This window comes from Orcinus orca, chromosome 18, assembly GCF_937001465.1.
Source record: "Orcinus orca chromosome 18, mOrcOrc1.1, whole genome shotgun sequence".
Taxonomy (NCBI): Eukaryota; Metazoa; Chordata; class Mammalia; order Artiodactyla; family Delphinidae; genus Orcinus; species Orcinus orca.
The window spans coordinates 22,350,793-22,377,979 of NC_064576.1; the positions used below are offsets into that span (position 1 = coordinate 22,350,793).

General features: G+C 33.7%; 1 long non-coding RNA gene across 1 annotated transcript; it reads left to right on the forward strand.

Annotated features, from left to right (window-relative positions):
- Positions 1-1,654: 1,654 nt before the first annotated feature.
- Positions 1,655-15,833, forward strand: LOC125961904 (uncharacterized). Its single transcript, XR_007473008.1, has 4 exons — positions 1,655-1,757; positions 2,104-2,226; positions 2,884-3,004; positions 15,718-15,833. It is a non-coding gene; the product is annotated as an uncharacterized LOC125961904 (long non-coding RNA).
- Positions 15,834-27,187: the final 11,354 nt, after the last annotated feature.

Here is a 27,187-nt window from a genome sequence, read left to right on the forward strand (position 1 = left end):
ACCAGGAAGAGGGCCCTCACCCTGCCAATCTGCCACCTTGATCTTGGATTTTTCACCCTCTAGAACTGTGAGAAAATAATTCCCGTGGTTTATAAGCTATCCAGTCTGTGGTATTTCTTTATAGTAACCCAAATGGACGAAGACAAGGTGGAAAATGCTTTCCAAGGTGTCCTTGTAAACTTCTAGAAGACATGGGTCTTCTAAATATAATTATTATTTATATTATTTAAAAGGCAATAGAAAACCACAAGTACCTCTGCATATTTTATCTCTCTCTTGAACTTATGACCTATTAATACATCTGGTTACCTCAAGGATATTTCTTTAAAGATAGCCTAACCACATCTCAAAATCATAATTTCAACCAAATTGAAATTATAATATTATAAAAATTTCAAACCAAATTTTTCCATGTCCTCCCCATCTTTTTAGGTAAACTTGCAAAACATATGTCAATCAAGATCCTTTTATAACTAAGAAAAAGTTGATCACCAAATACTTTCATTCCTACCCCCTTGAAATTGTTCTCTTTTTCTGTTCTCAATCTTAGGAGTAAGCCAAAATATATAATATTATTATTTCTTCCTGATATTTAAACCTTGAATCAGTTTCCTCTAAAGATTCTTCCACATCTGCAGTAAATTTATCTGTGAAAAATACAAAGAAAATCATATTATTTTCTGCTCCAATACCATTCTTATAACTCTAGTAAAAACAGATTTAGTTCAAATTTCCTTACATAAATTCAAGACAGTCCACATTCTGCCATATCTTCAACTTCTATAGCACTAAAATATCCTCTTCATCTGTCAAAACACAATCAAATGTGTTTTTGTTTTTTCTGTGATAGATAGAATATCCCCCTAAGTATTGGGTTGGCCAAAAATTTCGTTCAGGCTTTTCCGTAAGATGTTATGGAAAAACCCAAACGAACTTTTTGGCCCACCCAGTATATCCATGCCCTAATCCCTGCAACCTAAGAATATGTTATGCTACATGGCAAAAGGGTTTTACAAATGCACTTAATGTTTACAGACCTTAAAATAGATTATTCTGGATTATTTGGGTGGGTACACTATGATAACATGAGCCCTTAAAAGATAAGCACGTCTCCACCTGGAATTGGAGAGAGATGGCACAAGAATAAGTCAGAGGGATTGAAATCACAATGACTCAATTCCTTGTTGCTGGAGGGATCCCCATAGAAAGTATAAGGAACATGTGTGGCCTCTAGGAGCAAAACCTGGTCCCAAATAACTGCCTGCAAGGAAACAGGGACTTCAATCTGACAACTACAAAAAAACTGAATTCAGTGAAAAACCTGCATGAGCTTAGAAACAGATCCTTCCTCAACCTCTAATAGGAAACCCCGACCTGTGGTTAATTTGGTTTTGGCTTTATAATACCTGGAGCAGAGAAACCAACTAAACCCACCTGGACTTCTGAGCTGTAGACCTGTGAGATAAAAAAATAGGAGATGTTATTGGTCCCTGAGTTTGTGGGAATTTGTTATAGAAGCAATAGAAAACTAAAATAAAGCCTCCCTTTGAAATAAACATTATCCCTTAAAAGAAACATTTCATCCTACTTTTTCTTACACAACATATTATATGTATATGTTGCATTATGGTAATTTGTATATATTTTTGCTCTTAGGAAATATAAATGCTTTGCTACAGATGTTCTTTGAGCTACTTAGGATTCCAGTCTTCCTAAACCCACCAACATGGGATGCACGGCAGATTTGATTTCCAAAGGTAACCACAACAGTATCTCCCATTCCATATGTGCTGCTACAATGTGATGTGCCATTCCTCCAGCAAGAGATAGAGCTTAATTTTCTAACCACTTAAAACTGGGTGGGTTCTGTGACTGTACTGACAAAAAAAAAAAAAAAAAAGGGCAGGCGTGATTCTGTGTTAGTTCTAGGCGTCCTCCTTAACTCACCTGTTAACTTCTACTTCCTCTCTCTTGAAAGCCAACCACCATAAAAGAAATGTAACTACCCTGGGATCACCAAGTTGTGAGAAACCTTAGAAATCCCAGCATATACAAAGACCCTGGAAGATGAGACATCATAACTATGGGATTTAATTTACAGAGAGAGAAGAGAGACTAACAAATACTGAGGCAACAGATATGTGAATGGAGAAGCCGTCTTGGAAGGCATCCTTCAGTCACAACTACTCCAGCTGATACCAAAAGGATCACAGATAAACTACTCAGGTTAGCCCTTTCCAAATTCCTTAACCTCAAACTGTGAGCAAATTAAAATGACTGTTTATGCCACAAGTTTTTGGGGCACTTTGTTACACAGCCATAGATAACTGAAATAAGTTGATCAGTTAAAAAAAATTTCTGATCATTAAAAAATAATAATGATTATCAATTCCCTAATTCTACCGTCAAAGCAGATACATTCTTGGTCTTGTAAGTATATATTGAAGCGTTTGGCTCCTGGCCAAAAATCCTGTGAGTGATTTTTTTCAGACCTAACTATAGATCATTACAAAGTCTTCACCCGGCAGCATCGTAGAGGAAAGCTGCCCTCCCCACACTGGCTTGTTGCACAGTCAGTGCACTGCAGTCTCTGAAGGGAGGTGCAGTCAAGGACTCAGACCTCCTGGGGGGCCGTACTCTCATGCATATCTGCGTTCTTAACCCAGTTGCATTAATCAGAAGCCTCTTAATCTGGGGCCTTTGGCCAACAACTTCCTCAGGTGCCTCTGCTGAGGCCTTCTAACAAGGGGAGAGGGGAGGGAAAACTTGAAGACACTTTTCTCCATTCTGACTCAGTTCTCAGTACTTTTCCACTCTTAGACATTCCCTCTCCCTCGCCCCTGGCCCCTGGGTTCATAAAACTATAGGAACCTTTTGTTCCAGGCTCCCTCACTGGTGATGTCATGCCCATGACTGGGCTAATCCAACGGACCTTCAGCAGGGGGAAAATGGAAGAGGAGGAGTCGTGCTTTCTTTGGTTTAACCTCCTGCTTAAAATATCACAGTAAGTGATTAAAGGCTTGACTGTTACTCTCATTTTGGCTTGTTGTTTTAATTGACAGCTGACAACTCATGTCTTTCTCTCCAGCTCGGCTGAGGCCCTGACATACGTTATTAGTGAATATAGCTGATTGTTTTTGTCAGGATATGCTGTTTTATGTTACGATGTTTTATATTGAAATACCAACCCCTAAATCTCAGTAGCCAAAACAGCAAAAGATTACTCCTCACCCAGTTAACACATCCTTCATGGGGTGTCAGATCACTGCTCAACACAGTCCCTGAGGGACCTGAATTGACAGAAGAGCTACCATTTTAGCTTTGCTGGTTACTAAGTGACAGGCAAAGTATGTCCTGGAGGATCTTGCATTAGCAATTAAATACTGTGGCCCAGAAATGGCACATATCTCTTCTGCTCACACTCAGTCTTACTTAGTCACAAGGCTCCATTCAACTCTAAAGGGGCCAAGGAGTACAATAATAATATCATATTTCTGGAGTCTGGAAGTCAGAAATATTTGGCAGGCAATTGTTAAAACTACCTCTCTGAAAATAGCTTTCTTGTTAATATCCACTCCCTTCCCTTAGAAGGTGTATCGCCTGCTTCCAGGAACTCTACAAATTATTCAAAGTGAGGTTCCATAGGTTCTAGTGAGTTATTTTCTGATTAAATATTCATTCCCAAGTCTCAATGCTCATGTTAAAACTGTGTGATTACTGGGACTTCTCTGGTGGCGCAGTGGTTAAGAATCTGCCTGACAATGCAGAGGACACAGGTTCGAGCCCTGGGCCAGGAAGATCCCACATGCTGTGGAGCAACTAAGCCCATGTGCCACAACTGCTGAGCCGGTGCCCTACAGCCTTCGAGCCACAACTACTGAAGCCCATGCTCCTAGAGCCAGTGCTCCATAACAAGAGAAGCCACCATGATGAGAAGCCCATGCACTGCAATGAAGACACAATACAGCCAAAAATAAATAATTAATTAATTTAAAAACCCCCAACTGTGTGATTAGTAAGGAGTCATGATCATGCAGTTGAGAGGGAAAGCTTGTTCAGAGTTTCTTGTTTGCAAGGAATGAAGTCAAAGCCATTTCCTTTTTTCTGTTCACAGTTACGCGGTAGACGTTTAAGATCCCTAGCTAGAGCATCTGATTGACTAAGTGTTAATTATGTCCTGGAAGTGGAGGAAAAGGTTGGAAAAACGTTGGTCCAATAGAAGAACCTTCTGGGGACTCCCCTAAGGTTGTGTACTGTAAGGATAGGCATCAAGATTTATAACTCTATCAGGGTTACAGAAATTGGGAAGCAGTGATTTTCCAAAAGGAAATTAGAGTTAGAAATGAGAACTGAAAGACAGCAAATATCAACTATTGCTAGGGAATAAAATTTGCTCAAGTCCAATTTTTACTGACAGTTACAAGCTATCCCTGATTCATTTACTGAAAACAGTGCATTCTAAGACAAAACATATTTAGCATGACCTTCCTTTTTCCTTTTCTCAAGGTGAAATGAACAAACTAATAGTCTACAGAAAATTCTCCATATCCTTGAAGGCAGAGACTGCCTTGCTCATTTGGGAATGTCCCCTGTGACTTGCTTCCTGACTAAATGCCTGAGCCAAAGTCGCTTCCTATGATGACAGCAGGTTATTGGCAAATCTCCAGAGAAATATCATCACATTGAAGTTGATACTAAATTAGAACAATGCTATTTGGCTTGATAGGAGTTGAAGCCATTTTTCTGTCATATAATAGATCCCATATCAGTACCCTTCAAGAAACTGCCCTGAAAGCATCAACTATATTATTCTTTCAGAAACTTGGTCAGATAAAGCAACTCTTTAAAAATAAAAGAGAAGATTATTTTTTCATTTAGGACATAATGTGAATCCATGTCATTTAAAAAATGTTAATTTGGTTAAGAAGAATGCCTTCTACATTGAACAGAATCCATGAATGAGTATAATTGGAGAGCATTAAATTCAGTGATTATGGCAGAATACTGATTTAGAACACAGCTACTGGGTCAAGTGGGATCAAGGGGCCCCAGAGTCCCTTAGAACCATAGAAGTCCTCTGAAACCTGCTGTTCTTTTCCCCATAATAACTTGAGCGATTATAAAGGGAAGACACTGGTTACTGGAGGATGCTATAGCTTAAAGGCAAACCAGTCCTGACTCTTTCGGGGTGATTTACCTGCTTTTTGGTTTCTTTGGTTTGTTCGTTGATTTTAATCTATAGCAAAAGAATCATTTTGTTTGTGGATAAATATCATAAGCAAGCAACATAAGGCCAGCCATACCACAATGAATGAGCTTAAATACTAATTTAATATAGTAAACTAGATCTGAAGTAGACCTCAATGAAAATTCTCACCTTTGTTATTTTTCCCAAATGCTTTAGTAAATTGCCAAAATCCCATGAAAAGTAAATAAATAATAAGCTTATGATCTGAATGTAGATCTTCTGGAAACTAATCTAGATCTCTAAATAAGTAAAACTTGCAAAGCGTTGTTACAACTGCTTTGTTAAAACATTTATGGTGTAGATTTTGAAGGTGAACAATATTTAACACTTGCAAAGAATAATCAGATTAATATAAAAAATAAAATTTTGAAGCAGTTGAGTAGGTTACTTGACCTAACCAAGTCTCAGTTGCCCTCCTACTAAAAGAGGTGGAAAGAAATAGAGTTATATGTGTTATAGCATCTGTTACAATAGCTGTCACAGAGCAGATAATAAAGCTGTATTGCCTTCCCTGCCTTTCCTGCTCTCTCTTCCTTAGTCTTTATTTCATTCTTATTTCCGCTTTCTTCCTTTCCTTATCTTTCCTTTCCTTTGCCAACTTTTATGTTCCTTGCTTTCCTTTTCATAAATTATTATGTTTAATTTCAAAGACTTAATACTCTAGAAAAAAATCAATCACTCAGTAAAAGGAGAAAATACTCAAAGCTGACCAATTTTGTAAAATAGTTTTATTTTTAAAATTGTCATTGTTACTGCTTTATACAGACATTTGAAATAATATGTTCTAAAACATTCTTTATTTGTTCTCTGATTTAATCCATCAACAAACATTTTTGGGGGACCTTTTGTAACCTTGAGTATGATCAGTGAGTGTTAATTAACTGCAAATATTTTAGTGTAAATGCCAGTGCAATCTATTTCATTCTTAATCTACATGAAAATAATTTCTCTGTTGCTAAGTTTAAACATATTGCATGCATTTTAAATCATTTTTAAATTAAAATGTCTCCCAATTTAAATAGAGTTCATTAAATTATCATGTTGTCCACTAGATTAATATTGAATATGCTAAACCATATTGCCCAGGTTAAAACAGAAATCTATACTAAAGTTAACATTATACAAGCAGTAATATTTCCTAAATTCTATAGCTGATGGAACTCTTATTCATCACTAGATGGCACTCTAAATTTAGACTGTGATATATGTTTTTTCAACTAGAAATATATTACTTGTATTTTATAAAGAGATTCATCATATGAAATAAACAAATTATTGACCCCTCTCCCCATATACAAAGTGAGATTTCCCTTACTACCTGTTGGTGATGACTAAGAAAACCTGCAATACTTAATTAAAACAATATAAAAAATTTTGCCAATATAATATGATAAAAAGACTGAACTAAAAAGAGAATATGAAGGTTATTTTAAAATGTTTCTCATAAATTTTTCAAACCTTATGTTTAAATTTTTAATTTTAGGGTTTAATTTATATGTATATATCCAATAATATAGAAAATTTTAAAGTATCTTAATTTACGTATAAAGAGATTACTACCTTTGAAAAAGCTGCCTTCTTAAAAACTAATTTTTTTATTCATATGTAGATATACAAATAGGGTGGATACAGTAAAAATGAAAATTTTACTATGGTTAAAATATGTTTTCCTAATCAAATATAATTGTGGGCTGCCCCAAACAGACAATGATAACTTATGTGATTCCTGTTTTCTCACATGATATAAGTTCATCAAGTTCTTAATTTCTCTAGAGATACGTTAGCTTCATAAAAATACTAAGTTCTTTCTTGTCTTATTCTCATATGTAAGTGATGACTTCCCATATAAAATGACAAGAATGAACCTTTGGAAACGTGGTCGTGATCATTTGAAAAGTAACCAGCCAATGATCTTATGATCCTGGTGTAATTGAAACCGTCAACTATTCTCTGTCCAGGGACAGCGGCCCTGATGGTTAGCATAAGGGGCGATGAGGTTTCCGGGCCTCACATTCAGACTGTCAATTAGACCACATTAAGGCACACTTCTAGCAGGGCTAATGCCGCTGCTAGAGAAAACGGGCATTTGAAGATAGCCGATACTTACTTAGAAATTTCTGTATTAGAAGCCAACATTTTCCATGGATGAAAGTCAATAATTTATCTCTGACTTTTTGCTAAGGTCACGACTCCAATTACAATGTAAAAACGCATGAATTACGAATGGTTTTGGCTTTGCTAATGACTACAGATTTTTTTTTTTTTCTTTTCCTGACTGCACACTAAAGATCAACTTTTTAATCCTCTGGGTCAGATATGTGGGAAATGACTATTATATTCTTCCTTTCCTCATTAGAGAATGAGATCTTTGAATAAAATCCCTTTTGAACAAATGGAAAAAAAAAAAGTAGAGCTCTGTTGCATTGCAACAAAGTTTCTTTTTCACTAAGTTTCTACATTGTGAGAGGAAGGGGAAAATCCATCACTGTGAACACTGACAAATGGGTGGAATTTTAATATTCATATTTCTGATTCAATTACTGTTAATGTGATATAAAAGGAGAAGGCAAACTATTATGTTACTTTGAGATATATGAAATACATATATATTACCTAAGGGGGATAAAATATTCTTAGAATTGTTATTGTCTTTAAATACTCCAAAAATGTTCTGATGCATTATGAAATATAAAGAAAATGAATTTATTTTAAATTTTCACTTCATTTGAAGTTAAAAGTTATCTTTGTTAATACTGATTTGTTATGGATAGTACAAAAGGAGATCAAGAATTCAGGGAAATGTATTATTATATACATTGCTTGTGAAGACAAAATTGAAAACAAATATTTACTAACCAATGTTAAATTTACCAAGATTTGATGTGGGATGCAATAAAAGGGCTATAAAATTAAAATGCTTTGGTAAAAAATAAATTATATTATTCAAATGGTCACAAATTAAGAGAAATAAAGAGTTGTGTCAGAAGGTGGAACTTTAGGAAATATACCTAAAACAAGCACAAACTTTGGCCCCAAATTATTCACAGAAATCAGATTGGAAGCTACCAATGCCTAATTCAATGCATCAGTGTATCGGAAGTCTCTCTAATAAACTCAGGTACATTTGTCAAAAGAATGAGGGACTTGGAATTAGGCAACCTGGATTTGAATCCTAACTTTGTTCTTTCTAGCTTTGGGAACTTGGAAAAATAATTTAATGTATTTAAGCCTAGGCTTCCTTGTCCTAAAATAAGAAAAAATACCACCTAAACAACCCTACTGTCAATTGCCTATTTGGCAGAAGACCTAGAACTGAAATGTCTGGAAACCATGACCAAGCATTCATGTTATAGATTAGCTTCTTCTGGACATAACTGCTTATTTTTATGGTCTTTCCTCAAATTCCAGCTCAGCTGTATCATTGATTCTTCCAAACTCTGTCAATTAGTAGGATTTAAAACATCACCACAGATTTTCTTAAAATAGAGTGGAAACGTGTATTTGAATTATTTAAAAATGCAGCAAGTAACTCTATTTATTACATAAGGTTCTGCTTATTCCAAAATGTGTTTGAGGCAGCTACATATAACTTTTACTCTAAAATACACTTGGTTGATGTGCTTGGTTAATGTGCTTGGTAACGTGGTTCACTTACCATTATCTTTAGCAACCCAGGAGGTTACCAACTTTAGGTTACTTTTTTTTTTTAATTAAGAAATACAAAAACTAAAAAAAAAACCAATGTAAATGATTAAAAAAAGAGAATATGAGAATAAAGTAAGAATACATTTATTCTAAGTATTTAAACATGAAAAGAATACTGGGGCTCAGACTAATCTGATTCTACTTCTTGATGGTATCTTCTAAGTTTTGCTGATCAAAATATTGGTTCACAGACCTGCAGCATCCACACCAACTGGGAACTTGTAAGAAATGCACATGTTTCAGGTCCCAAACCATACCTACTGCATTTTATTTATTTATTTATTTTAATATTTATTTATTTGGTTGTGCCAGGTCTTAGTTGTGGCAGGTGGGCCCCTTAGTTGCAGCACATGAGCTCCTTAGTTGTGGCATGAGAACTCTTAGTTGTGGCATGCATGTGGAATCTAGTTCCCTAGACCAGGGATCGAACCTGGGCCCCCTACATTGGGAGCGTCGAGTCTCAACCACTGCGCCACCAGGGAAGTACATTTTACCCCTAGTGCATTTGAGCATCCTCTCCAGTTGATTCATAAATACAAGGTTTGAAAAGCATTGCTATTTATGTAATTTACATAGATTTATAAACTGAACAAACTGTCCTTCCATTATTTTACATCTTTGTCATGATTTCATTGTTTCAAAGGGCCCATGGAGTGCAATAAACTGCCAGGCAAAAAATGTTTATGCCATAGTAACTTTAGCCAGCTTTTCTACAGAAGTAGAAAGTTGGAGCTTATGTAGTTCCATTATTTTCAGGATGTTAATCAATTAGACAAGTTGAAAAATGCCTTTCCATACAGAGAGAAAAAAAATGGTTTAACTACTGATTTTCCTGAAGTGAAAAGTCATTGAGTCCATACTACTTACATCTCTGTATATCAGTCTGTTCCTTCCTGAACCAGTGTTTTCTAAATATATGTAAGAACAATCATCTTTACTCTGTCCCTTTTCAACCATTTTTCTTTTCTTTTTATCCTCCAACATGCAAATACATACAATATGGTCAAGGAGTAATAATAGATAAAGAGAATAATCTCCAAAAATGTTTCATTTCTTTCTAGATTAAAAGCCATCTTTGGTTTGATTCTTAGGCCAAATAATCACAATCATTATCACTGCAAATACTTGTGCTTAATGTAAAATGACATTTCCAATTGACTCCTCAGTGGGTTATATTTTAAAACACAGTTAACACTCAATATTTGATAGCCATCTTCTCTGCCTCTTACAGAAAAATTGCATTGTTATGCTAAATTTAAATTTGTTTTGGACTGTAGAGCATCCAGTGTTACTAACAACAACAATGGCTTATAACATAAAACACTTTTTAAGCTATTATTAAGTATTAGGCATAGTGATTATCAATTTACTTCCATTGCACTGTAAAATAGTTATGATTATTATCCCCATTTTATAGATGAGAAAACAAAAATTCAGAGAAGTGAAGTGACTTTCCCAAAACTTGACTCTTTGCAGATCCTGCTAACTTTAAAAGGCTTGCTAAAAATTGTACTATGCCTTACCTTAACTGGAGAATTCATATCTTAAAAGGAAAAAAATATGTATCTTTCTGTATTTCCCTCAGGGCTTAAACATAGAGAACATGAAACAACTATTTGTGACTGTTCAAAAGGCTTTGCCTCAAAATATATTGGTTTGGAATTTTTATAAATAAAAAAGCATGTATGGAATTATTAGATAAATGAATCGTGTACATAAATTTTGTAAAGTCCCTATACGCATTTATCGTTTGTCCAAATATTTTTCCTTTCATGATTCAAGTTTCCAAACAATAGTTTTTCCTTCTGCAAGCAGTGAACTAGTCCTTCTCTTTAGTCAATTATGTATAACACAATGAAGAGAACCGAGAATAAATAGATGTTTAATATAAATTATCAAAATAGATCTAGGCTAACTTATCTAAAATAGCACCAGTGCTGCACATTTAATGCATCACAGTAGATTCATTATAAATACTTTGTTTCACCAGCAGAACTAGAAGGAAATATATTATTAATTTTTATTATCTATTCAACTATAATCTGCAAAGAAAGCATTAATAAACAATTTTTCTCATGTATGCACAGACTGAGAATTACCTTTTTATATATCAGTACTTATGTTAATTTACTACTTTTGTTTAAAGTTTTATTATTATAAAAGTATATATAAAAATAATTTCACATAGCAATGTCATACAAATGAGAGTATAATCAACAGACAAATTTGAAGAAAAATTTCAAAGGTGCTTACAAATTATCACCTACATTATGCTCATAGAAAATTATATTTATGATTGCTTGTTTTTTCTAGTATAAGAAAATCTTCCAAAGAGGGGTGACAGAATAAAAATTCATTTTTTTCTAGTACATAGTATACTACTGCCTTTAGAAAAGAACTGGTTTAATATTCAGGAAATGATTTTAGATGTTAGTATTAAGTGCAATTGGAAATTCAGAATGACTTTATTTCTAGTAAGCAATAGAAAATGTTGTATTGTGATACAATTCCTTGCTACTAAATAAAATATAATCTAGCATTTTTAAAAACTGTAAAGTGCTGATTATTTTAAGCTACCTTGCAAAAAACCCTGGTATCAAAGACATTGGTACTTAAGACTTTGCATTTTAAGAACTTAAATAACAAATAATTATTTTATAATTAGTCACATATATATTTGAGATGGAATATTATTATGGAAAGTTAGGATAGATATATTATTTTACAGATAAATACATTGAAACTGACAAAAGTTAACATATAAAACAGCATAATTAGCTCTTTGTTTCATATGCTTCTGTGACAAACCAAATATACCTACACCAACCATACTACACAAAAATTGTCGATCATGTGTTTGTTCCCATAAGAACATAAGGTTCATAGGGATAAAAATCTCCATTGTCCCCCCACACCCTATTGCTTCCCCTTATCTTCTGTTTTATATTACTCCATTTACCTCATGGCACTTATCATGAAAAAATCTGTATATATGTATTTTTTCTAATTTATTAAAATGTATACACTCCCTTTGAACAGAGAATATTGTGTATATTATCCATTGCTATACTCTGAGTGTCCAGGAGAGCACCTGGCAAATAGTATGCAGTAGAGAAATACTTGTTGAATGAATGAATGAATGAAGAAAGAAGGAATGAGAGAAAGAAAGAAAAGAAAGAAAGAGGAGAAAAGAGGGAGGGAGGGAAGAAGGAAGGAAAGAAGAAAGGAAGGACAGAAGGAAGGAAGGACAGAAGGAAGGAAGGAAGGAAGGGAATAAATAGTATTTATGCGTTATTTATGTTCACAGCTTACAGCACAGACCCTTTAACAAAAATAGGTGCTTAATTAATGCTTTCTTTTTCTTCTGTTAACTAGCTAGGCAACATTTTGCAACTAGTTTAGTATATTAATATTTTGTTTTAATAACCTGTTGATCTAAGGGATTGGTTAGATGATACATTCAGATATATTTACCATCAATAATCATACGCTTTTTGTATATAATGTACACACATTTGTCAAACCACAGACAGCAATTTTAAGAAAACAATTTTTAGTGGATTATGGATTATACTAAATATGGAAAAATCCTTGAAAATTGATTAAATCACATGGAACAGTAAAATCGTGGGAATTATACTCTGATTGAAAATGTTTTTAAAATAGTCGTATTGAACTTTCAAATATGTAGTAATTTAATTCACTAGGATACAGGTTTGAAAATCACAGGCCTACAGAAATGAAAATGCTAGGAGAGAGCAAATGAAGAAAATATACTATGGCCCAACTGCTAGGAACTAAGAACCATACTAAAAAAACCCAGAAAAACAAAAAAAGGAAAACAAGAAAACAACAACACTTAGAGATCAGGTGTAATTAATAAGGGTGTCTGTCGTCCCATTTAGTAGGAAGGCAGCTGCGGCAGAATGTATTTTCTGAAAATGGCTATATTCCACATGAATTTTAAGAATCTTACCACCTTCCTATCAAGGTGAAGAATCTATGCCTTCTCCTCATGAATCTGAGTGGGCCTTTGTGACGGCCTCCACTAGAAAAGTAAGTCACCATGTGATTTGAGACTAGATCATAAAAGGTGATATACAAGTTAGGTGCATTTAGCCTAATGGTAAATAACAACTGTTATAACAATGACGTGTTGAATAGAGCACCAATCTTATAAAAATAATGAGGAATTTTATTTGGGAAAAATAGATATGGAGTAGAGATCAGATTGTCTGATAAATGAGACAGTGTAAATAGTTATGTATTACCAAATCACACTGTTAAATTAATATGTATATTTAAAGAATGTCAACTTGAATATAAGAAAGTATGAAGTGAATACAAATTCCTGATGTGAAATTCAGATGGTATGAAATATAAAACATTAATAGAACATTATATACATATAAACAAATAATTTTGAAAGAAACAAAAGATTAACATTTAAAATATTTTGAATAAGTAAGACCAATAGTCATGGTCATATTTTTACATTTTTCTGTCTCTGACTTTTAATTACTGTTTTATATTGTGCATAGGCTAACCAATAATATAATTAGAAATGTTTCTTATTTTATTCCTTTTTTACAAGTAGTAAAACAGACATCTTAGAGAAATATTTTATGTTAAAAATATACTCAGAAAAATATCATATCTGTTTATTTCATCCTATATTTTGATTGCATGAGCTTGTTTTACTACATAAAAAAATCTATTTAAAAAATCAGGATCCTAATTACACAATGTTTAACTGTGAAAACTGTATCAAGCATGGAAAGGAAATAGTAACCTTGATTTTACCAAGCAGTTAAGTAATGTTCCAGGATTTATGAATGATTATAGAGTTTCCTAAGAAGTATGTAACATAAATGTAGATACAAAACACTCTGCACTGATATTTTGTGTTTATCTATTATAAAGAAAAATAGGTTTTAGTATTCAATACAGGTCACATTTTTAATCTATGATAATTCCTGCTTCTGAAAGCAAAGGATGAAATAAGTTCAAGTACATGTTTTCCATAATATGCTGTCATCTGTGGGATTGTCGAGGGTCATGTGGTTTTTCACTATACCACTAGGCTTCAAAAATGTTACTTTCTACTTTGGAAAAGAAGTTTGGTAAATTGTGATCTGTGGAAGTGACTAAGCTGAATTTAACCATTAATTTTCCTCTTACCAGCTATGTCACTTAACACCTCTAAACCTGAGTTTCCAAATCTTTAAAATGAATATAAGTTTAACTGAGTTACTTTAAAGATTAAATGGAAAAATTGCAATAGTTCGTGTAAGATGTGACTGTCATAAATAATCACAAAATTCATTGTCTCTCCCTGAGATAAATGGACAAACAGGCTAATTACTGCCAATGGGAACAGGACTTCTAATATATTTCACTTAGGCTTTTATTTAGTTTGGGGTTTGTATAAATCTTATGACAGTAGGTTTTTCTCTCTTGCAATGCTTCCATTTGCAGGAGGCAGGGACTTGAAGATATGAAGTAAATTATGAAATATCTTGATGAAGGACTGAATTTTCAATTTTGACTCAGATATTCTAGTTAATATTTCATAACAGATTATCTAAACTAAACCTGGTTTTGCCCAAGTGTTTCTAATCTTTCATTTTAAAACACAGTTGCCATTCGTTTAGTTTCTATTATTGTCAGCAAAGGGCTCCCCTCCAGGTAATTGTGGCTTCCTGACATCCCACAATGGTACCACATAGGAGTTTCCATATAGCCTAGGTAACCATTTGGAGAATCTGGCTCATCATCACCAAGGACACAATTTATTCTGCACTTGACAAACACATTCAACTGATTTGGGGATCATTCTGCATACACTGATAAATCATACGATTTCTTATCAAATGAGTAACATATACAAGATGGCATTTTACAAATATGTAGATGTGCACACATTTGATTTTTGTGTATGTCCTCAAAAAACATGTTCAAGGTATTTAAGTTTCTTACCCACAGTAAACAAATAATTTGAGGAGAGATAATGGGTGATTTTTAATTGAATATTTAAGGCAAGAAACTATTTTAATAATATGTGTGTGAAATAATAAAGACTAACTTATATACAGTAGGACAAAGTATTAAAAAAGGAACATTATAAAGGAATAATCAACAAGTTCTGATAAATACTGATGCTGTGAGATGGGGAAAAGGATAGAGGAGGAGGGGGAAAAGAAGGGAAAAGGGAAAAGACACTGAGTAATTAGGTCATGATATCATTATTTAGTTGCTGATCTGGTTTGGAATTTTCCTCCTTCAAGTTCTGCTGATATTTATATTTTCCTTTTTTTTTTTTAAACTTGTGTAGTATTTTCTCTTTTTAGACTGTATTATAGAATGCACTTGTTTGAGGACTGAAAGGATGAATAATCTCAAAGTTCTAGTTCTTTATTATCGTACATTTAAACCTAGATTTACCCACTTGATGTTTTGGAAGAATGCCAACTATAGTAAATTTTTGTTATTCCCAGTAGTCATGTTCTATAAAGTCTCTGCAAAAACTGAATTAGTGAATACTGAACCATTGTGCCTAGGGGAAATACAGAATTAGGTTCCTGCAAGCTCCTAGTCCTAACATTTTTGTCAACAAATCAACACATAAATTTGTTTTATGTTTGTTTCTTTTAAAGACATCTTATTTAATATAGCGTTGATTTATTAACACTGAACTCACAGCCAATAGCACCATAACTCATGCCTGAATGTAGCTCATCTAAGACATGTATTTTCTCCAGAAGGTACATCAGATCTTTCCTGCACTTAGTGACGATGGACAGCACTTTGAGACCACCCCTGGGGCAATTAAAAAAGTGAAGTAATCAACAAAAAGCACAAAAATGGAAGAACTGTGGCACTTAAATAGACCACAAAAAGAACACTTGCTTACAGTTTGAGAGCTAAAGCAAGAAGGTAAGCCATCATCTTGTTTGAGATCAGCTGTAAATATGTGTTGAGTAATTTGAACTTTTGCCATTGTGTAAATGTCTCCAAATGACCAGAAAACACTATGAGTATTTTGTTGTTGTTGTTTCTGTCTTTAACTTTTACTTTTTTTTAATTGGAGTATAGTTGATTTACAATATTGTGTCAGTTTCATGTGTACAGTGCAGTGATTCAGTTTTATATATATATATATATATACACACACATTCCTTTTCAAATTCTTTTCCCTTATAGGTTATTACAAAAAATTGAGTATAGTTCCCTGTGCTATACAGTAGATTCCTGTTGGTTATCTATTTTATACATAGTACTGTATATGTCAATCCCAATCCCAATATGTTAATCCCACGAGTATTGATCTGGCAAGGCGAGGTCACACAGAAATTTTAGTGAAAAGGGGAATTCTCAAATACAGAATCAATGGAAAGTGAGGTCCACTGTACTTGCTTCACTTATTGCCCCTAGAATGTCTATTTACATAGAAATTGAATTCTGCTTTATTCAAATGCTTTCTTTTCTGCATCTTCTTGATATTTATGTGTGTCTTCTTTGTGGTGATTTGGTATAAGAAGAAAATGTTTAAGTAAGATTTTAATGAGAAGAATCAGTTTCTTGTTTTTGTCTAAGCTGAGAAAGTTACTTCACCAAAGCACAACATCACTTCTCTATATCACCACTAAGTACCTACGCCCTTTGAGTCTTGGAGTTCAGGAGAATTTATGTAGTCATTTCATGCTTAGTATTATATAGGTTGAACCATATCAGTAATAATATAAAGCCAAGAAAATAATATACTTTTGGCAATTATGTACACTTGAAATAAAGATTTGTCCCTGACACTAATTCTATGACTTTGGAAAGTTGGCTTACATGTTTAATACCTTAGATTTCTAATTATTAAATAGACAATATATGATGGCCTTAGTATTTAATAAGAATATATATTTTAAATCATTCATGGTACCTGCCATAGAGTAGGCAGTAAATAAATGCTATACTTTCTCCTCTACAGTAAAAATGTATGATGTCTATGAAAGGCACAATACAGAAAACAGTGTCTTACCACAGGAAATAAAGTATACTTTGTTAAAGGTTAAAAACTTAAAAGATAATTGACTTTTATCTCTTAAGGGTAAATTTTTAAAAAAGAAGAAAGGAAGAAAGAAAATTCCTTTGATAATCACTTGTTTTTCCAAGTGCAGTGATTAGATGAGTGAGCTCATATGGTCATGAGGGAAGCACAAATTTTTACTTAATAACATCTGAAATATATCAAGTGATATATCAGTTTTTTACTCTAAAATAAAATCAAGTTAAAGGTGATAGCTTTAAAAAATGCAAGAGGTTTACAAGCTTCAACTAAACTAGGCAAAGCATTTTGAAAAAGCACCATAAAGAGAAATGTGTCTAAGCAATAAGTTGGCGGGTGTGGCAAAACAACTTACAGAAAGTGAGAAAATATGTCCTTGGGCAAACCATCTTGACATAGAAAATTTCAAAAGCATCAAACACAACATGAACATTTTTCACTTCCTTGAGTCACTTCATTTGAGCCACCTGACTCACCAAACAGTACTTTTTTGAAATTAACAAGGTTCTCCATGCCTAAAGCCACAAAAAGAAAAAAACCCAATCAACAATAGCAACAAAAAGAAAGGAAAAACCCAAGGGAAAATATAGCATTTTTTTCCTTTTATCTAATGATAGCTAAACAACTATGAGACTGAAAGACCTTCTGAGATTTTTCCTGATAATGATAAATGTTTGAAATGAGCTTTTCCAAGACATCATTGTAATGCATTACAAAAATAGACACATGTCAGCAGAGGATAACTGATTGATTAAAAAATGTGAATTATATTTTCTAATATTTCAAAAGGAAGTAAAACTGGCATTTATAATAATTCTAGCCTAGCACATTTTACTCATCTGGGACAAACACCCCAAAAGTTTAAAAGGTTTTGAAATATAAACTATATTACCTTAACAAGGATGTAAGGAGTATTGGAATTAAGCTACATCAATAAATCAGAATTTTATAGGTATTTAATTATATGATGTTGCAAAAATTTATGATAGAAACATTTGTGGTTGTAACCTTGGCAATAAGAGTTTTTAAATTAGGAATGAGGATTATTTTAACTGATCCTTGATTTCAGTTCTTCATTTAAAAAAAAATGGAAATTGAAGGTAAATGGTTTAATTAACTAAGTGAATGCAAAGACTGGCTTCAATATTTTGTATTGTTCAGATAAGAAAAATGGTGGGAAAAGAAGGAGGAGTTTTGGAAAACTGAAAGCTAACAATTTCACATATCATATATATGAATAATGACAAAAACAACAAGAACAACAAAGTGACAGAAATAAAGCAAAGCCAGTGGATACTCTGTCTCTCTCTCTCTTTTTATTCCAAAGCAGTAAATTTCAGGAGTAACCAAATGTGAATTAGTTTAAATGATTTATATTGGAGAAAACATTAAATAACCAAGACAGCAGCAATGATTCCTTTTTAATCTCAGATTGAAGTGTTTTCCCTTCACCTGTTTAAGCTTTTTGATGCATCTTGGGAGGATTACCTCCAACCCCTGTTCAGCCTTTTAAAATCCACCTGCAAAATGAAGTTTCATAAACTTTTTGTCAGTTCTCTTTTGAAGTTTTACCTTTTCAAGAATCTTTGATGGACTCCACTGCATTTATGTCAGGTAGCTTCTGGCTGGAGAAAAATAGAAACTACTGATGGAATTGCTGACCTAAGTTAAACTTTTTTTCACTTAGACTCAGAGGGCCATATTGGCACACAGATTGGGTATTCTATCTCAGCCTATCTTGGGTATGCTTTCCTGAGCCTTTTACTCTGTGTTTGTTTATTTACTATCCTCTCCTTGACTCACTCTGAGCTATTTTTCACCCAGATGATAGAAAGTATTTTGGACTAAGCAGGACTTCAGTAAAGCCAAAATGGTTTCTGTCCTCAGTGTTCTTTTCTAAGCCGCCCTAAATAACTCACGTTGCCAAGTTCCTCCATCTGGTGACTCTTCAGTCCCTCAGAGCTAGTCAAGTATGTCAGGCTAAGTGCTTGTGTTAAAAACAAATGCTCTGTATTTACCCCAAATCCCTTCTGAACCATAGCTATTTCATGAAGGGACTTCTTAACAGGAGAACTGCACAGAAATCAGAACCCAAGATTGCACTGCTTCTTTTTGATACTAAGGAGACTGTTTCCACATCAAAAGATGTGACTGACCCAAGGCAGCAGCCTCTGCTGGAGCCTGGCTATGTCACTGCTACCATAGTTATTAACAAATAAAAATAAAAAAGGAATTCAAATAAATCTTTCACTAGACCAGTGGGAAATTGTTTTCACCTTGCCTTTTAAGCTACCCTAGAATGGCAATAATGCAGATGATCTAAGGAGGAAAATGAAACTTACATTACATGGTTCAATCAAATTTTAAAAACTACTGAATTAAAATTCTACCTTTTTTGAAGGATCAGAACTTCTCCTGTTTTAAATGTTTGATATGCTGGTGACTAAAGCTGATACAATTAAAAACCAAAGTGCTAAGCATGTAAATGTGGATATTTAGAAAACTGGGACATATTTAAGGTTTTAAAAACATATCTTATCCATTGTATATTAAAGTCTAAGAATTACAGGATGTCCACATTAAAATATGTAATAATGGATGTGCACACATTACTGGAAAAAACCTTGAACTAATTAGTTTTTTAAAAGTTTGTATCTAATACAAATTTAGCCATGTTTTCCTCGTATATTATTATGTTTTCCTTATATATCTTTCTATAAACTAGGACATAGTCTATTCTGCCAACTATAGAGTCTTGTTTAAAGACACAATAAAAATGATGTCATGCCAATGCACTTTGAAATGAGCTGTCCTATCATAAGGACATGTAAAAATCCATAGAAAATATTAAATTAGAACTTTTCTTTTTTCCTTTCTTCCTTCTTTACCATCTTCCTTCTTTCTTTATTTCTTTCATTGGTTTATTGGTATTAATGTAGCATACGGCCACATATAATAAGCTGGACTATTACATCAAAAATTCAATTTGGCACCTACATGATATGGAAATAAAAGAACATAATGTTTCCTGATGATGCCATTGAAAAGCAAGTTCTTATAATCGGTAATGACATTCAGATTTTGTTTAGAGTAAGAACTCTTACACGGTTACCAAAGGACCTTCATATTTAATTTTAGAAATTGTTCCCAGTATGTAAAGAAAATAAGTTGCCAACTTAGATTTAACACAGTCAGAACATTTGGCACTGAATTAACATTTTGAATTCTGCCTAGTCATTAATGCATTAATGGGATTGATTCCCAAAATTAAAGCCAATTTACAGAAAGACACACTATCTAAGGTAATACCGTAACAGATTTTCTAGAATTCTTTTTTTAAACTATCAGCTTCTTTTTATTCATAGTATATTATTAACACTAACCCACATTATTGGTTTTTGGGTTTGTTTTTGTTTTTTTGGTATGTTTTATTGATTTTGTTGCTGCTGTTGTTGTTTTATCTTGACTAAATATAGTATAAAACATTTATGTAAATTTACCACTAAATATAGTATAAAACATTTATGTAAATTTACCACAATGCCTGAAAAAGAGGACAGGGTAATTTGTTCAAGTATAAACATTATATATTAATATGAAATTTTAATTCTTTAAACTCACTTTTAAAATATAACTTTCAACTTCTCTAACTTTCTTTTGTATGACCACTGCTTTCTTTTGGGTATGGGGGCAGGATAGAAGCATTTTGTCTCCCGATTATAAGTGATACAAATGTAGTCCATGAATGCATAGGTTTTATCTACTGCCTCCTGAAATTCCAATAGTGTAAGAAAAAGAAGATTTAAAAGCAGAGGGGGGAGGGGATGGGGAGACAAAATTCACAAGGTCAAAGATACAGGAGGAAAAGCAACATAAACAAAATGCTGGAAGCTGTCGATAAATGCACAAGTGGCAACAGATTTATCAGATAAGGAAAAGCTGAGACAAAAGCTGAGACACAAACCCTAGGAAGAAATGCCTAGGAACAAACCCATCTGCAGGGCAGCATCCCAGAAATCCACAGGAATTTTGGCACTGGTAATCTTGAAAGTGCGGGTATATCTGAAGCTAAATTTTCCCTCTTTGGTGCATCCAGGCTAGAGGTTTACTCTCTGGAGAGTTTGAACAGGCATTATGTTGGAGGCACCAAACGCAGCTGATGGCACCAAACACATTCTGAAAAACAGAGAAAAGCGTGGAAACTTGCACACTGAAAGTTGAGAAGGCCCAGCATCTGTGTGCTCTGCATCTCCTAGGAGGTTTAGATACCCTCATCCTTGAGCACAGAAAGGACAATGAAGGATTTCTCTTTAGGAAGTTAATCAGAGATAATGAATTGCAGATACTTTTAGTCAGAGGCCCAGCCAGATTTGTCTATAGAAATTTTCCCATCCAAAGCCCTGCTACCCTCAGATTCTGGTGAATTTTAGAGTTCTTAACTGTCAACTATGGACAAATAACCAGGAATCACTAGACAATTGAGGAAATCTTCTGATATGAAAGACTAATTAACACAATGAAGGACCACTGTAGAAACAGACAATGTATAAAGTAGAAAAGATCTTTAAAAAAAAAAAAAGCTATACTCAATATCCAAAAACAAACAAACAAAAATACAAACAATGGTATTCTATGTATCTATTCTAAAAACTGTATAAAATAAAATATTCTGAGAACATGTAAAGACGTCTTTGGTAATAAAAAAAATATGATGACAGTAATGAAAAGAATCAAGATAAGTATTGGGACATAAAGTTGAAAAAATATATCATATTAAAGAACAAAACTACCAAGGAATTGGAAATAGCAGAGAAAAGATATGAAAATTAGAGAAACAGTGCTGAAATTGTACCATGTAGTTATTAAGAGGTCCAAAAAGAGGGAGTAGAGTAAGTGCCAGGGAAGATATTTTCAAGGGATTGCATTTTACTTACCAGAATTAAAAGATAATTGTTTCTTGATTGAAATTGTCCACCACTAAGTGGCAAGCTGTGGATAAACAAAGAAAAGCCCACACTCATGTAAACATTAGAACATTAGGATTAAAGCCCTAAAATCATTCAAATTTTAGGAGAAAGCCCTTATGTCATCTAAAGAATAGGGGGGAAAAAGACACATTTTATTTCATCACACCAATACCGTAAGTTAGAAGATAGTGAAGCACTTTCTTCAAAATTTTGATGGGTCAAATTTCCCAATCTACAATTGTTTATATAGAGTATCAAGCCAATTTACTCATTTATCCTATTGTCCAAGTATTTTTGAGTAGCTGTTATGCTTCAGGCATTGTTATAAGTACTAAGGAGAAAATATGTTCTAAAATAGAACGAGTCCTTCTTTAATGTAGTTTATATTTTAATAGTAGAGACAAAATAAATAAGTAAAAATAGAGAATTTTAGATCTTGATAAGTGCTGAGGACAACAAATAAAGTCTTCATTGAAAGTGGGTTTCTGAGTAAGGAAATATAGGGAGTAATCTAGAAATAGAATTTCTTGGATAAGTGTATTCCAAGGAGTCCTACAGGAAACAAAAGTCTAGAACTTGAACTGCACATACAACATAGTGTATTCAAGATATAGGAAGAAGTCAGTGTGCTTTAATCTCTGAGAGAAGAGAGGATTAAGGCAAGAGACCAGAAAACTAAGGGTGGAAGTGGGGTTATGTTCAGAATTGAAGATCATATTGAAGCTTTGGGTAAACTCTGAGTGAAATGGAAAGCCACCAGAAGAGTTTGAGCATTTTAGACATAAATTTTGGCACAAATACTGTGGCAAGGACATCAGTTAAGAGGCTACTGCAATAGTCCAGGCAAGAGAAGAAGGTGGATTGGACTGAGTGGTGGCAATGTGAGTGAGGAGAAATGGGTGAGTTCTGGCTAGTTGAAGGTAAAGCTCTTGGAATTAGCTGATGGACTGGATGTAGAGTATGAAAACAAGAAAGTTGTTAAGAATAATGCCAAGATTTTTAACTTGAACAACTGAAATAATAGAGTTGCCCTTTAGTGTAATGGAAAAGATCACAGGCTGCACATGTTTGTTGAGCCATCACAATCTCCATTTAAGAAATGTTACACGTGGGCTTCCCTGGTGGCACAGTGGTTGAGAGTCCGCCTGCAGATGCAGGGGACACGGGTTCGTGCCCCGGTCCGGAAAGATCCCACATAGCGCGGAGCGGCTGGGCCCGTGGGCCATGGCCGCTGAGCCTGCGCGTCCGGAGCCTGTGCTCCGCAGCGGGAGAGGCCACAGCAGTGAGAGGCCCGCGTACTGCAAAAAAAAAAAAAAAAGAAATGTTACATGTGAAATGCCTGATTAACGTTGAAGAGGATATGTCAAGGTCATCATAAATGTAGATATGGAACACAGAAGAGAAGTTCTGATTATCATCATCATCATGTACATGGTAGTTAAAGACAAGAAAATATATATACGATTGCATAGGTAGTGAGCATAGAGAGAAAAAAGGTGTGTTGTCCTTGTTCCAAGCAAAAACTAAACTCTGCATAATTGCCTAATATGCTTTGGACCCCATTCCACCTCATTTCTTAAAAATATTGCTCCATCAATTTTCCCATCATCATGTATGTGGTAGCTAAAGATGAGAGAAGTACACAGGATTGCCTAGGGAGTGAGCAAGGAGAGAAAAAAAATGAAGAACCAAACCCAGAAGCACACTTTTACATTGGTGAGATGAACCAGCTAAAAGAGACTGACCAGCTAAAGAAATGACCAGAAAGGTAGGAGGAAAACTAGATTAGAAGAACGTCACAGAAGCCAAGTGTAAAAAGTGTTTCAGTACAAGAGTGTTATCCAGTATGTCAAATGCCACTGATAGCCAATAAAGGAAGGCTGAAATAAGTCCATTGTATTTCACAAGAAATCATTGTTAACTTGATAAAGGAAGCTTATCAAATGGTAAATTTGAAGTGATAGGGGCAGAAACCTAACTGGAGATGGTTTAAGAGAGAATAGGCTGAAATAAGTAACTTTTAAAAAAATATAAAGTTTTGCTGTAAAAGAGAAGAAAAATGAGATAGTAGTTGAAAGAAGAGAGAGATCAGGCCAATTTTTCTTTTAGATGGGAGATAATAGTATGGCTGTATGCTGATGAAAATGATCCAGAAGAGAGAGAGAGAAATGATGATGATGAAAAAAAGATGGGAAAACTGATGGAGCAATATCTTTACGAATTTGAGATGGAACGGGGTCTAAGGCATATCAGGCAATTATGGAGAGTTTACCTCTGCTTGGAATAAGGACATGCATCTTTAGTTAACAGGAGAGAATGAACAGTATATGAACTGAGATTCAAGCTGATAGATAGAAGCTGATAGACTGGTTTCCTTCTGATTGTTTCAATCTTCTTAGTGATGTATGAATCAAGGTTATCATCTGAGAGTAGGGATAGGGCAATTTAAGGAGAGAGAATAAAGTATGAAACAGATATGTAGAAAAGTCATAGAGAAGAAGGAAGACTTTTCTAGATGTTTGAGTATCAAAAAATTGTTCTTATTTGGCCCATTTTATCAGAAAGTCACTGGATATTGGTTCCACTGAAATGAAGGAATTAAGATTGGGAATGTGAAGATCAAACACAGGTGAGAGGCAAAGGAAATTTCAAGGTACATCTCAGAATATCAGCTCTGCCTAAATATCAGCCAGCTAGGTAGTGGGGTGAGGCATAGCTCAGGAGGGAAGGTAAACACACACACACACACACACATTTTGTTTACCTAATGCATTAAAATATTTCAGTAGGTGATATCACTTCTGGAAGAGAGTTGGAGGAAAAAAATACTGATAAGCACAAAGAAACCAGTCAAACACATTTTCAAAAAGAAGCAATTTTTATCTATAAGAGATAGTTTATCAAAGAAAAGAGGTGTAATTAGTAGAGTATGGCTCAGCTATTGATTATATTTTTATACTCCAAATATAGTAAGCTCTAACCTCTGGTCTGTCTCACAATATTATAAAATTATTCAGGTATATGTGAATAGATGTGGAGGGGGTCGATATTTTAAAAGTTAAATCACTTATTCCCATGTAGTTAGTCAAAAAATGTGATGTGAATTAAAACAGAAATCAATGAATAGTTGTATGTGGCATATAAATAAAATGTAAATAATTGAAAACTAAATGAAAGATACAGATAAATGAATTAAAAGTACTTCTGAGGATCAAGAATAAGAAGTGGAAGGAGTACAGCAGAGGAATTTTTAAACTAGTTGATTAACTAGGCATAATTTGATTTAAAAATAATTAATGATATGAAGATATATGCAATAATTTTAGATGTCAGCAATTCAACTATAGATGTTCAATCATAACTCTACCACTAAGAGCATTCATTAGTCACAGTTGGACAGTTTTTAATTTCTCTCTACTTAATTGCTTTTAAAATATTACAGGAAGTAATAAAATTGTTTTAAAATTGTTTAAATTAATTATTACTATATCCCATCTAGATTTCACCAATGTAACATAGCATCTCTTTCACTTGAATGCCTGTATTTACCTTTGCCCTTTTATGAATACATGTGTTTTTAATTCATGTGGGAAACTCATTTCTGTGTTTGGCCAATCCCAATTCTTAATTATAATATCTGAGATGACTATGACTTTATATTCCCAATTCAATGTCATGTACAAACGAAGCATCTTATAAGTATTTGTCTTACTAAAATCAGTTATCTTCCTCTTACTATGCCTTAGTCTGAGCTTGTTGATGTCATATTATATTATGTACAGAGGCATGCATTTTTTAAAATTCCATGGTTATTCTGTAGTCAAAACCTATCTCAATCCATGAATTAAGTATGTTTCCTAATAATTTAATGACTTTATCAGCATTGTAGAAAAAAAAAGGTTATATTCTAGTCTCATTGTACATGACGCAGACAAGAATTATTTTATTTACTTCAGTCCATGTTTTTAGCACATTATAGATAATAAATTAGAAAAATTCTTTGAAAATAAAAGAGCACTTTTTAGCACTTCACCTAAAAATAGCCATAATGGCATATAATGCTGTATTTTCTCATAGGCTTACCTGTCATATGTGTATGTGTGTGATGATTATATAATTAAATCCTGTAACATATATATAGTTTATCCCAATTTCTTCATTTAATACTGTTTCCATGAATTTTTAAGGCCATTACTGTTAATAATCATGCATGCTTAAGGACATATTACAATAATATTTCATAATAAAGATGTATGTATGGACTTATTTAAGGTTTATTATGTTATTGGATGTTTAAATTTTTTAATTTAAAATAACATTGTAAAAAATATTACATAAACGTTTAATTATGTCAACGTATGTGAAACTGAAGCCATGACCCATAAGGTTAAAAAAAAAATCCTGAAACCACACCCCATAAGCTTAACAGAAACTGGTGATTAACAGAAATTCTTGAGCTTGTCTTATAGAGCAACAGATAAGAGAACAGCTAGTTAAAAACCCCTCCCTTGCAGCACAGCAAAACTGCTGAAACTGGATGGAACTAACGTGGCTTATTAGGGTCTGTGCAGGATAGACTTCCTTGTCTGATAGGTGACCTTTTGTCATTAGAAGTCCAAAATTTTATGCTCAGATCATACTAATGCCACCATTTTGTGAAAATGCATCCCATGAAGAAGCATTTAACTCAAATATGCCTGCACAGAGTGGGAATTACTTCACTTTTTTTCCTACCACCAGTCACCTTCCCTTGCACCTCCAACCGCCCTATATGCTTCACCCATAAATATTCCAAGCACCTGCCTTCAAGGGGGAGAATTTGAGACTTGTTCTCCCTTTTCTCCCTTGGCTGCCTTGTGAATAAACCCTTTCTCTGCTGCAAACCTCGGGGTCTCAGCGTTTGTCTTGCAGCTTGTTGGGCAAGGGAACCTGGTTTGGTAACAAAATCTTCAATAGTTTTGAATAGAAACTACATAATTTATTTTTTAAATGTTGCAGCAATTTATATCTTTTCCTGAAATGTAAGACAATGTTTACCTGGCTATTTCTGAATATTTTCATTAAAAAATGACCGAAATTTGATAGGTGAACATTCTCAATTTTTTTTAACATTTGGCCTTTATTCAGTTTATATTAATGTTGAACATTGTTCTTATGCTTACTTGATATGTGATCTTTTTTGTTTGTTTATCTCATAAAGGATTACAG